General features: G+C 38.5%; 1 long non-coding RNA gene across 1 annotated transcript in view; it reads left to right on the top strand.

Moving 5' to 3' along the window:
- The first annotated feature begins 626 nt into the window (after positions 1 to 626).
- Positions 627 to 13,002, top strand: part of LOC121109148 — a 65,955-nt gene continuing 53,579 nt past the window's right edge. Inside the window, exons 1-2 of the long non-coding RNA XR_005849675.2 lie at positions 627 to 678; positions 1,558 to 1,617. This is a non-coding gene — a long non-coding RNA (uncharacterized LOC121109148). The remainder of the gene's footprint in view (positions 679 to 1,557; positions 1,618 to 13,002) is intronic.

The raw sequence follows: 13,002 nt of genomic DNA, 5'->3' as shown, positions 1-13,002 counted from the left end.
AAGGCAATGACAGAGCCTTTATTTGAGAAATAGGCACTAGAGGAAAAGATATAAAAAAGGAATTGACTCACCCCTCCCAGTAACAGTGTGGAGAGAGGGACGAACTGAGGAATGTGACCCTCCCCCGTTCGTACCGTCGCGCCGCTGGAGAGAAGGGCAGGGGCAAAAAGGGGGATCCGCGCAGACTCAGACTGCACAGCAAGTATTGCAGAGACAGAAGGGGTGGCTCCAGACCACCCCCCCTTCCCCCCGCTCCAGGCACCCACACACTCACGTAGCCCACCCATTTGGTTCAGGCTGTGACCCTGGAATTCCACTACAGCATGTATAAAATATTCTGCAATATGGACAAATGAAATGGACAGTTAAAGTGTAAACAAATAAAGACAAGCAAAGCCAGGTTTCCTGTATAAGGCTGCTAAACAGCCCCTAAGAATTTTGAGGTTGGAAGGAAGGTCGTTGTCCTTCAGGTAAGCATGAACCCATTGGAGTATGATTCATGGCTATGGAGCTGCCCATGTCCATGCTGCTGTTGTGATGGCCACATCAGAGTGGGCAGAAGGTCTGCAGTGGTGGTCTTATACTGAGGTCTCTGCCTATGTCACACTGGGGTCTATGATGTAGCTGGCACGGGTATAAAGGGGGATGTGGAAGTTGGGATGCAGCACTTCTGAGCTGGTGAGAGCAGAGGAAGAAAAGAGGTGGTAAGGGTTGGGAAGGGGGTGCCATTGCCCCATGGAGGGCTGTGCCTGCGCACACAGCTAACCCTGACAAGCTCAAGGGCTTCCAGTTGCTGGCCCTGCTCCTCTCCAGGCCATGAGGGATACATGTGGACAGGCAGCCTCTGGGTAGGGAGCATGGAGCTCTCCTGAAGCTGCTGAGGGAGGACTGGGTACCCACATGTCAGGGTCTGGATCTGCTGTGGAAACTTGAATTGACCTGCTTCTCACTCAGGGTGGACTGAGGGGAATCCGGCGGAGCAGACCCTGTGCTGCTGGGCAGGAGTTTACCAGTAGCACTTGCCATTTACCTGTTGGCATATTTTAGCCACAAAGCAGGAAGCCCCCTGCATCAGCAAGGAGAGAGATAAATGACTGTGCAGCTCCCAAGGCTGGGTGAAGGGGGTTCTGGGGTGTCTGTTGGGGCTTCTGCATGCAGCCATGTAGAGGGGAAGGCAGGAGACCCTCAAATGCCTGGTGCATATCTTGCTTGCTCCTCAGAAAGAGTCTTGGGGTGAGAGGAGGAATGGTGCGGCTCAGGGCTGGCTGAGAACAAGAGGGCCCAAGGTGAGGGGGTAAAGAGGAGCAGGAGAAGAAAAGGGAGGAGTGAAAGCCAGTGAGGCTGGGGAAGGGGTCAGTGTGGCCTTTTTAGGGCAGTGAGCTGTGATTTCAGCAGAAGCAGGACATGTGGAACTGACAGTGAAGGCAGTGCCTCAGTCCTAGAGAGCTCTACATAGCATATCTGCATAGCATTAGGCTGAAGTATGCTAGGACCGTGCACAACCTTCCCTGGATACATTGTGCTTTCCATCTCACATGCTTTGCACTTACTGTGAAGTGTGATGTACAGTGAGGCGATGGCAGTGTTTCTGGAGTAAAGCAAGATCAGCACCAGCTGGTGAGTGTCTACATGTGCTACACTGAACAGTGTGGCTCTCCCATGCTCAGAGCTTTTCAGTATTGACTTTGTTCCAGGAAAAAAAAGTGCACTTCTCTTGAAACACATGACTAATCTTTTTGAATTCAGAGAGGTTCAACCTACTCCAACAGACTATGTATGGTTACAAACATAATGATGAAGAACACAGCATATTGCACATCCTTTGATATTTTCAATATGCTCAATAATAGAAAAGAGAGATCACTTTAACAATCTGACTTGTGAACAGTATGATATTTTGGGGGATAGAACTGTATGGCACACAAGAAAGATGTTCATTTATGGGTCTGCTAGTATGTTCTTACTTCTTTACCCATTCCACATATTCTTTTCTTAATCTTAGTGAGATCCTAATTCACAGCTTTACTGCTGCCAGAGTTTCATCTGGTTTGTTCTGAGCAGAAATATAGTACAAGCTTAATTAAAAAGTTACTGTTTTGAACAAGACTAAGAAAAGACTTTTAAAACTTCATCAATGGACAAGGGAAGAGCCACTGTTATCATCAGTCTGGACTTCAGTAAGGCTTTTGACATGGTTCACCATTACATCTTTCTCTCCGCATTGGAAAAATATGGATTTGATCGGTGGACTGTTTGATGAATGAGAAACTGGCTATGAGATCATACCCAGTGAAGGGTGGTCAATGGCTCAATGTCTGGATGGATATCAATGAGTAGTGTGCCTTGGGTTGGTACTGGGACTGGTGCTTTTTAATACCTTCACCAATGACAGTGGCAATGGCAATGGGATCAAGTGCGCACTCAGCAAATTTGCAGCTGATACCAAGCTGGGTGGTGCAATTGACAGGTTCATGGGATGAGATGACATCCAGGGGGACCTAGACAGGCTCAAGCAGCAGGCCCAGGAGAACCTCACAAGGTTCAACAAAGCCAAGTGCAAGACCTTACATTTGGGTTGTGGCAATCCCCACTATCAGTACAAGCTGGGGGATGTAAGGATGGAGCACAGCCCTGCCAAAAATGACCTGGGACTACTGGCAGATGGCAAGCTGAACATGACTCAGCAATTTGCCCTCAGAGCCCAGAAAGCCAACCATATCCTGGGCTGCACCAGAAGAAATGTGGCCAGCAGGTTGAGGGAAGTGGAGTACGGGAGAGACATGGACCTGTTGAAGCGTGTCTGGAGGAGGGCTACAAAAATGATCTAAAGGATGGAACACCTCTCCTGTGAGGACAGGCTGAGAGAGCTGGGGCTGTTAAGCCTGGAGAAGAGAAGGCTCTAGGCAGACCTGAGAGTGGCCTTTCAGCATCTAAGGGGGGGTCTATGAGAAAGAAGGGGACAGACTCTTTAGCAGGGTCTGTTATGAAAGGACAAGGGGAAGTGGTTTCAAACTAAAGAGGGAAGATTTACACTGGATATAAGAAAAATGTGTTCTATTATAAGGCTGGTGAGGCACTGGAACAGGTTTCCTAGAGAGGTGGTGGATGCTCCATCCTTGGAGACACTCAAAGTCAGGCTGGATGGCTCTCTGAGCAACCTGATCTAACTGTAGCTGTCCCTGTTCATTGCAGGGGAATTGGAGTAGATGGCCTTTAAAGGTCTCTTCCGACTCAAACAATTCTATCATTCTATGAAAACACAACTAGTATTTTTGCATGAATTCTGTACTTTGGCCTTTCTGTGAAAATTATACATTCACATTCATTAGTTCCATTCATTTGTCACCTTGACAAATGTCAAATGTTTTTAGTGGAAAATAGGTCATTGCGGTGTTGAAAATTTTAATGGATGCATTAATGGAGATTTTTTCCTTTTTTGGCTACATTAAAAATGTTGTATTTTCCATCAGTGGGCAAAAGTGCTGTTCTATTACTTTTCAGTGCCCTATTGTTCATTATTCTTTTTTTTCTTTTTTTTTTTTTTTTTTTTTTTTTTTTGCCTCTGTCAGAGTAGGATGATTTAGAAAAAGAAAAGTAGGCTTCCTCCAAACAACCAACAAAAAAGGTGGTTTTTGGAAAAAGAGGAAAAGAACTGAAAAATAAAAGGTTCTTAAAAGTCTGAGTAAAATAATTTTGGAAATAAACGAACTGGATAACTATATTTTGCTATATCTCTTTTTAAATAACTGTCCTACTTCTGACCAGTGCTGACCTGCCTAACTCCTACTGAAATTCAGGAAGACAGTGTTCCTTTTTAGAGTTGTATATCACCAAACGGCAACGCTTTTCTCCTCTTGACCATTTTAGGGGAAGATAAGTGATAAGCAAAACTTTTTTTTTTCTTTTTCTTCTTTTTTAACAGCTGAATAAATAAACAAACAGATTTTGATGATTCTGGTCTGCCTGCTGGATGAAGGAACTATTTTACCTCCTGTAGCATAAAAGGATATATAATGATCTTTCTTTTCAACACAGCAGCTAAGGTAGCAGTTTTCTTTGACTCTGCAGATCGTTACTGTTTGCATTGCAGCATTTTTCTAACAATTATCTGGAAGGGTTTGTTCAGAAGACTTACTTGGGGTTATGTTTTTTTGAGCTGTAACAGAACATTTTGAACTTTAACTATTGCATAACTCTTCTGAGTTTCATTATCTTTGAAATAATTGGAAATTAAGACGTAACTTTCTATGATTTCTTTGTTAGTTTTCTGAGTTAATCAGTCTCTATTAAAGCTGTTATTACATAACAGTAATTATTCTTTCCTTTTTTAGACAATGTTAGTTACTGTAAGCAGTTGTTAGCTAGAAAGTAAGTAACCAACCATCACTACAATCTCCTCTAACAGATCTTCTCACCTTGTTACAATTCTTGTATCTTCTCAATTGTTCAGCTGGCATTCTCCTGAAATCAGGCTAGATTATTTTGTATTTTTATCCATTTAAAATCCTTATGTTATCAGTTTTCACCTTTTCTCTAATATGATTTTATATGTGTTTACTGTATTTCTTTGTTGATTTGAAAAAAAAAAAAAGCATTTCTGTTTAATTTATTGTGAAATAATTATGAATAATGAAGAACTGTGGATTGGTGTTAGAAGTTCATTCGATACATCCCCACAGCCAGTTTAGTATCTGCTTATCTGGAGTTCTCATGCAATTTTGTGTGGGAAAGTCTACTAGCTCAAACTGCAGTGGTAACAATTACATATCCAGCAGTTATTGTGGATAGTAGCAGAAGCCCCTATTAATTCTTAGTGAGAGCATTCTTACATACCATGGTGTCATTTCTGTGACTCTCCAGCCATCATGGAATACTGATGTCAGGTACTACATTTCTAAAGCCAAGTATAAGATTAACAAAAGATTAAAGAACCCCAACACACAACAATAAAACAGAAGGAAGACTCAAAAGTGAAATTCTTCCTCTCAAAGCCCAAGTGTCTTTTTCTTTTGCAGGTCACATTTAAAATAGCTCACTAGGATATTATTAAAACATGCAGCAACTGCATCAGATTTTATTTCACATATAATATTTAAGCCTGTTTACGTTGTGTTTGATTTCCCTTTCTTTGTTACTTAGCACTCCTTTCTTTGAATGAAAAGCAAAGCTGAATTAGGAAGCTGATGAAGGAAGACATGCGGTGTTTTAAAGTCTGTACTGTAAATGAAAGCAGCACATGCTGATTTTTCTGTGTTAAAGGTTTAAGTAATTTCTTTTCCAGTTCATTGCCTGATGTTTCAAAGAGAATCAGTCTTAAAAATTAGCACAAGTAATTGGTCTGTAGGCAAGTCCTTTCAGCCAAAGTGATCAACATACTTTATTTTTAATTTTATTATCTTAGTTAAGTCATGGCAAAAAATCACAGCTTCTACATGACAACAAACTCCTTTTCTGCCTTTTGGAAGCTTTTTAATTCTGATTTTCCACTATGGTTTTATCTCTTTCTCTCTCTCCCGTTGGTATTCTAGGTTTTAATCAAATCCTTAATGTTACTTCAATGCAATTTGTATTTAATAGATTTGGGCTTCAGTTAAATACTTCTCAGTTATCAGAATTCAGTGATTTGGAGAAGTGCAGTAGTAGAGCTTTTGATACAGAAGGCTTAGTGAAAGCTCCAGGGCTCAACAGCTATGAAATGGTGCTGCTCAGCGGGAGAAACGGCAGTTTGCTTTCCATTAGCAGAAAAATACCACCCCAGTTTGAATAATTATACGTGCTTTGTCTTAAAGCAATTGTGTTTCATGTAAGATAACACTCAGAAAAGGTCAGATCATTACTCTGACTCAAGTGCTCATTTGAACCAGGTACTTCCAAAAGGCATTAGAAAGATGTGTCTGGGGTGAGAAAGTAGGGACTAAGAAACTGTTTCTTTTGCAGATCTGTGTCTGTCTCCATCTCCTAATTAATAGCTGTGGCCAGCTATTGCATCTTTGATAGACAAGTAGTTTGGTCCAAACCTTGTGAAATGATGAGGATTTCTTCTATCTCTTTGGGTAACATATTTTTGTGAGACGTAGTCTAAATATTCTCTGAGAGTGCTGGATAATCGGTATTGCTGTCAACATACCTTGAAGTACAGGTGTAGAAGTGTGAGTAAGTTCTTGTGCATTTACCACCAATAGTAGAAAACACCTGGATATAAAGTTCACCCTGTCTGCCTTTATAATAGCTTTTTTTCTGGGCTCCTGACCCAGAGTCTCAGTCAGATTCAATGGTGAGGAAGTCTTGGGCCAGCAACAGATGAGCCCAAAATTTGCAAGGAGCTTGTCAGCAGAAAATCTGAAAACAAAAGAAGTGAGAGGGAATATTAGAGCTAAATTGAGTGTAAAATAGAAAGTGCAGTGGCGACTCTGTCTTGATAATTAGCACACACTCAGCGCTTGGTTGATAGTGCTGCCAAAAGACTTAGGTTGCCAGACAGATTTCATTATAACTCCTTATTTTCTGCTGCTTTACTTTGCCTATCCACATGTACATTGTTTCATATTGGGTATTCAATTCGGCTGAATATTCTGAGACAATTTCTGTCAAAAATGGCTCAACCATTTCAGAGGAATGAAATTAGGGGAAAAACACATTGCTTGTCACCATTTTTACAGCCCTTTAATTGTGATGTCCTAGCAGACTTTTGGGCTAACGCAAAGATGCAACATTTGGCTTTAGGTTGGTTTTAGGACAAAGTTGTAATTTTTTTCTACTTTAACAAAAAACAAACAAAAAAAACAAACAAACAAAAAAAAAGAAAAACAAAAAGCAAAAAACAAAACAAACAAGCTTGTCCTAATCTAGGTAAAGTACAAAGCTTTGGAAAGAAAGTTAGTTTATCCATGTTCTCTAGAGACAAGTCTACACATGGCACTGGTAATGCACTGGAATTCATATGTGAAGATCTTTCTCTGTACTAGGCATGATAGGTCAGAAAAGTTCCCCGGAGAGTTGTTTTTCCTTATTCTACAGTTGCAGTGTGACTGAATATAGAAATAGAAAACAAGGAGGTTTTTTTTTTTTTTTTTTAACTTTCTCTCCCCTCCCCCCATTCTTTCACTGAGTAGAAATGTAGAAGATGTAGACCTCATAGAGATACTGGGAGACTTGCAGTGATATTTTAGAGTGCAATATATCGGAGGGAAAAGCAGGAGCCATTTTGTGCAGGCTTCATTTGGAAAAGTGTGGGAAATGGGTGAACAAATCGAATCAGATGAGTTTGCTGTGCTGTGAGAGTGAAGGGCTGCAGGATCCTGTAAAGGTACAGGAAGAGCAATTTGAATGAAAATTTGAGGGCAGCAGAACAGTGGGGCTAGTTTAAGCCTTTGGAGAAAAGCTAAGAATTGGCAATTTTTGAAGGAATACTAGGATCTAGATGTCAAAAGACTGAAGATAAAAGGAGAGCCTGGGTGGGTAGAGAGAAGGCTGGCTCCACTCCTGCAGCAACAGGCTTGGATTTTGAAGCACTCAGCCAGCCTTCTGAATATGATAAGTGTTGTTTCTTAGTCCTGTGCACTAATAAGGTCTTATACTAGAATTTCTCCAACATGGAAATAGAGGTAATACAGCCTCTGATTTAGTGAAGCATTATGAAATTTATACATTTATTATTCATTGAGCTGGTTTCCACAATTCTGTGAAAAACACAATGCTATTCCCTTCTTCGGTGATGGATGTACGTGTTTATTACTTACATCCATGGGACTCAGCAAACAATAGCAAATCTAGGAAACCAGCTTCTTGGCTTTTGGTTTCTTCTCTGAGTAAAAAGAGGAACAGAAGTAAAGACCATTTATCTAAACTACCATTAATACTGAAAATATGCTCAGAACACTTTGAGTTTTTATTTTAAATGTGCTGTCCTGTTTTCTGGAAAATGGGAAGAAAATCTATTGGAAGTACAAATTTAAAGGTTTAGTCAAACTCATCAATCTCTACGTCCACAGCACTGTCTTGAAAGAAATTTGCTTAACTTATTCTCAATGGTAGGGAAATATACTCTCCTGACTTGCTATTATCTCTGATTTTGAAAGAAGCAGCCTGATTTCCTGCAATTGTAATTTAAAGCCAGGTGGGAAATTCCTCCCACTGCTCCTTCCTGCTTAAAACTTATTCCCATATTGCAACATTTTTACATCATAAGAAAATAATCTACTGGTGAAGACTTTTCTTTTACACTCTATGCACCCTTCAAGAATATTTCTGGAGCTATTCCACCTTAGGTGTGCGTTTAACTCCCATTAACTTTAATGCGGATTTAGGTGCATACAAGAAGGGATGAATATAGAGTTACCGTGGTTGGAGGAAAAAGGACCTGTCCCTTATTCAGCTGAGATTTCATTAGAATTTCAGATGCCAATTTTTAAGAGGAGGGTGGTGCTCAGGGAACCTATGTTTTATAAAGCGCCTAGGGCAAAATAAGTACTTAATCTGTCTTATTGTTGATGGCAATCAAAATTGAAGTTGTGCTCTTACTACCAGTGCATTGAATATGTCTTTTTTACTTTCTGGTAACCGCGGAAAAAACCTATTTCATTCTTGGCTTTTTTTTGTCTGCTAAAGTCATTATAAAATGTAAATGAATACATTGTAAGCCAAATCTGAATTACAAATACTCTGTCTAGAGGTTTTTTTTTTTTTTTTTTTTTTTTTTTTTCAAATAGTATGCAAATTTTGTTCATCTTTAACAGCAATGGGTATGGATAGGATTTTATAATAAGGTGTCTGCTAAAGTTTCCTGGTTTTATTAAACTAGAAAACTTACAAATTTCAAATTTAGAAAAGTTGTTTCTGTATGTATATACATACACACACATCCGTGTACATATACCTGTACACACATAAATTCACTCTATATACACATGGGTTGCTATTCTTTTATTCCAAAATCATCTGAGCATGATCACTAAATGTATACATTTGTGAGGATGAAGTTTTTTCAAGACACAAGACTATTAGAGAATTGTAGGGCACCCAAATCTAGTCTTACCAAGAGTCTAGGAAGACCTTCAATGAGTTTTCTTTAGTAGTTCCTTATTTAGTGTATAGCAGCTCATTAGTTTGTGTGTATGTATACACAGACATTCCTTCTGGGGAAGGCACTTTAAATCACTAGTTGGCAAATTTTGTGTTCCCTAAATTGTGACTGTAACAACTATGAAAAGTCCTAGATGAGTCTGTCCTGTTTTCCAACAGAACGGAGGGCAGCAGGAATAGAGTTCTTCCTCTACTTCTTCCCAGATTAGCACTAAGTTCAGCTTTGTGAGCCAGTAAGAGGCTACTTTATTATCCTACCACTAATATCATTCTACTCAAAGAGTTTTAAACCAACCAGTATACGTGTTCTGTTAGTCCCAGTCTTTCATTTATTCACTGTTCAGCTTGGTCCTGAACAGGAAAAGAATCACACAAAACTCAGAATTGTAGCTTTAAATGAAGAACAGTGATTTAGTTTCAGCTCTGTACTATCTTGGAAAGTACAGCAGGAAACATATCTGTCAGTCATTATCTATTACTCTTGTGCTCCCTTTGGAGATACAGATTCTTAAGATGATTGTGCGAAAAGTGCACTTAGCAGCTGTGGAATTAAAAATTAACCTAGTTAATTCAGCACTGAGCAGCTAGAATAAATGTCTCAATAACTTAGCCCATGAATCTGTGGTGATTGGAGGTGAGTTTTTTAAATATTTTTAAAATCTACTTAGTATTGTGACTAATGCTTCATTATGCTTACATGGCCTTCTAATTTCAGACTGCTTTGGTAGTAGAAACAATACTCTAAAATAATTTATACTGCCTTGGTAGCTGCTTACAGAAACCTAGCTATTGTTGTACCTACTGCAGTCCTGGCCAAGCTGGTTGAGCATCATGAGACAGTTTCCAGGAACATAAAATCTTGCCTCAGCTACCCTCTTCTACTTGATCTGCACTAATCTTCTAACCACTTGGTATTATTCAATAAATTCAGTTGTAGCCCCTATAGGCAGAAGAGTTCCACCTAGGTTCCTTACCAATGAAGTTGCAGTCTGATTTCAAGGTTACAACCTAATGAACTTGTATTGTGTGTAGGCTTTGTGTGTTTTTGACAAGGGCAACTGAGTTTTTCAGTTGTTGCATAATTTAAGTATCTTTTATGTTAACACGGGGCAAAACATAAACACTGGTTTTACAGTTTCAACACAGTGTAGGTCATATTGTGTTATTATTTTTTCTTTCCTGTGGTTTTCATATGATTAGAGTAGTGACAGGAGAAAACAGAACACTAGTCATTTTGCCTTCTGGCTTACTCGTACTTAAATTTTTACAAATTTTAATTTCAGTGGGAAACCTAAAAAAAAAAAAAACAAACAAACCAGAAGCTTTTAAAACAAGTATTTTGCGAATTAATACTACCTTTCACAGGGCTTTCTGAAAACCAAATAAAATCTGGCACTCTTTTGTCAGGCAGAGGTACATATAAAACATCAAAACAGGAACTGTTTAATATATATTGTGATTGTATAAGTAGAAATGATTGTTTCCAAATTAAGTAATAAGGCCATGAGTTCTTCCAGTCTTTGAGTTACTGATCATTTTTTGCTTAGAAAGCAGTATAAAAGATGACATAGGCATTTGATTGTGCCAGAAGATGTTTAGGTTGGATATCAGGAAAAACTTCTTTACAGAAAGGGTTGTTAAGCACTGGAATAGGCTCCCAAGGGAGGTAGTTGAGTCATCATCCCTGAATGTATTTAAAAACCTCTTGGATGTGGTGCTCAGAGACATGATTTAGCGGAGGGTTTTTAGAGGTAGGGCGGTACGGTTAGGTTGTGGTTGGACTTGATGATCTCAAAGGTCTTTTCCAACCTGAGTAATTCTATGATTCTATGCTATACTGCTTATCTTCAGCACATTCTAATATCTTTTGCATATCAATTAAAATGCACCAGTTTGGAAGAAATAAACATGAAAATGCCATTCTGCCCTTAGTTTGGAAGAAAAAGAAATGCAGTTGAGGAAAAAGATAAAGAGAAATGAGTTATATTAGAATACATTGAAAATAATACATTTCCCATATACATGAAGTTGTCTGGCATTGCTTCAAGTGAAGTAAATGAACAAGTAGGTAAAAGAAATTTCCAAAATAAAGGAGTAAGAGAAAAATACTAAGATAATACATACAAAATCTAGGCTATCATCCAGAAGGGACCATGAATTTACTTTAGAAATGGAAAACTGAAAAATATATTCTTTAAAATACAGAGTGAAATAAGTGCGCAAGTTACCGACATTTTTGAGTGAAAAATCTTGCTGGGACAGAGTTGCTGCCTTTGAAGATGAAACCCCTGATTCTGCATGTGCACTTAAAATATTGTCAAATATATGCTTCTCGGTGGTTTTCTTGAGGTCATAGATCCAGTGACTATAAGCATATTGCAGTTAAAAATAGGTTTAAAATTGTCAGGATAAGTGATTAGTGTATAAATAATTGATGATGAAATAGGCATAGTTTTCCATATTTCCTTGTATCTGTTTTTCTTTAGAGTACCTAGCTGATGAGAATACTTATGTATGTATTATTTTATTTTCCTTAAAAAGCAAAGACCTTTAGAAATAGTAGATGAATGTGAAGTGTATTTTCAGAGGTTTCTCCAGAATGTGAAGTAGTTAACTTCATTATTGTTAGGGAAAAAAAAAAAAATCAATGTATCTGATAAAAGCCCTTCTAGGTTTGCAATATTTTTTTTCCTAGCAGGAGATGTATGTCTTTTGAAAGGTGTTCAATATAGACAGGGTGTGACCTGAGGGAAGAACTTGAAATGACGTTATTTATGCATGTGGAAAAAGAGAAAAATGAAGTGGGAAAGTCAAAGGAAAGCATAATGGATAACTTTCAACCACAGTAAAGAATGAGTGAAAATCAGTGACCTTTGAACATCAAGACAAATAAGTTTTGTTCATTACCAATTTAGGTTCTGGGAAAGCTGATATTAAATTCCTGATATTTGACATGGATCATTTCAGTTTCCTCACTGTCAAACTGTGATATAGCAAAGCCTTGTGAGTGCATGTGTTTCTGGTTTTGATTTTTGTCACAAGCTTCTTCTTTTCGTGTCACCTATCTATAAAAAACCATACAATATGAAGGTACTTCCAAACTTGCAGTTTCCAAGCAACTCTGACCCTCAGGGCTTTCATTTGATTCAAATTACAGAACAGTCCTTTCTCTAGAGACTTTACAGATTATTTTAATTTCATTCAGGTTATCAAGATTTGAAATACAAAAAATTTTCCAAAAATGTAACTATTGTTGTCTCTCATTATAAAGAGCTGCAATGTGAACACAGAAATAGGAATATTCCTGTTTGCATGATACAAGTACAATAGAGAAAATACTAGAGTATACCTTCTACACTCACCACACAATAAGTTTTCCTGAGACCTGTTACTTCTGTAAAATTCCCTGATTTCAGCTAGACCATGTAGTCTACAAGATCAGATCCTAATGGCAGAAGCTGAACTAGCATATCCCCTAATTAACTTGACATCATTTCATGGAAGTTTGTAAAAGCTCTTAGAGTAAAAGCCCTTAAGGTGTGTCAGTACTTGTGTTTGTCTGTGTGTGGGTTGGTCTGTGTGTGCATGTTTAGTAGCCTTTAAAACCAAATAGTCTCTTAAGGAGATAGATTCAAACCTATAACTTATATTAGCATATATCCTATACATAAGCAAAGAGCAAAAAAAGTCAGTGAAACTGTTGCCTTCGTGTCAGAGGGTACAATCTTTTTCCTTCCTACCAGCAACCCTCTTGAAGCACAGTTTCCTCTCAACCCAAAGATAAATTCTGCAAGAAATCCTGTTCAGCATTCCTTAGCATATTGTCTTTATCCTGATGCTGTTGAAATAACTGTTATCAAAGTAAACACAAAAGCTGATTTCAAAAGATCCTACTAGCAGAGGAATTGTGATTCCATGTGA

The sequence above is a fragment of the Gallus gallus genome, chromosome 1, assembly GCF_016699485.2.
Source record: "Gallus gallus isolate bGalGal1 chromosome 1, bGalGal1.mat.broiler.GRCg7b, whole genome shotgun sequence".
NCBI lineage: Eukaryota > Metazoa > Chordata > Aves > Galliformes > Phasianidae > Gallus > Gallus gallus.
Note: the sequence above shows the minus strand (reverse complement) of the source record. Positions and strands in the feature narration are given on the sequence as shown.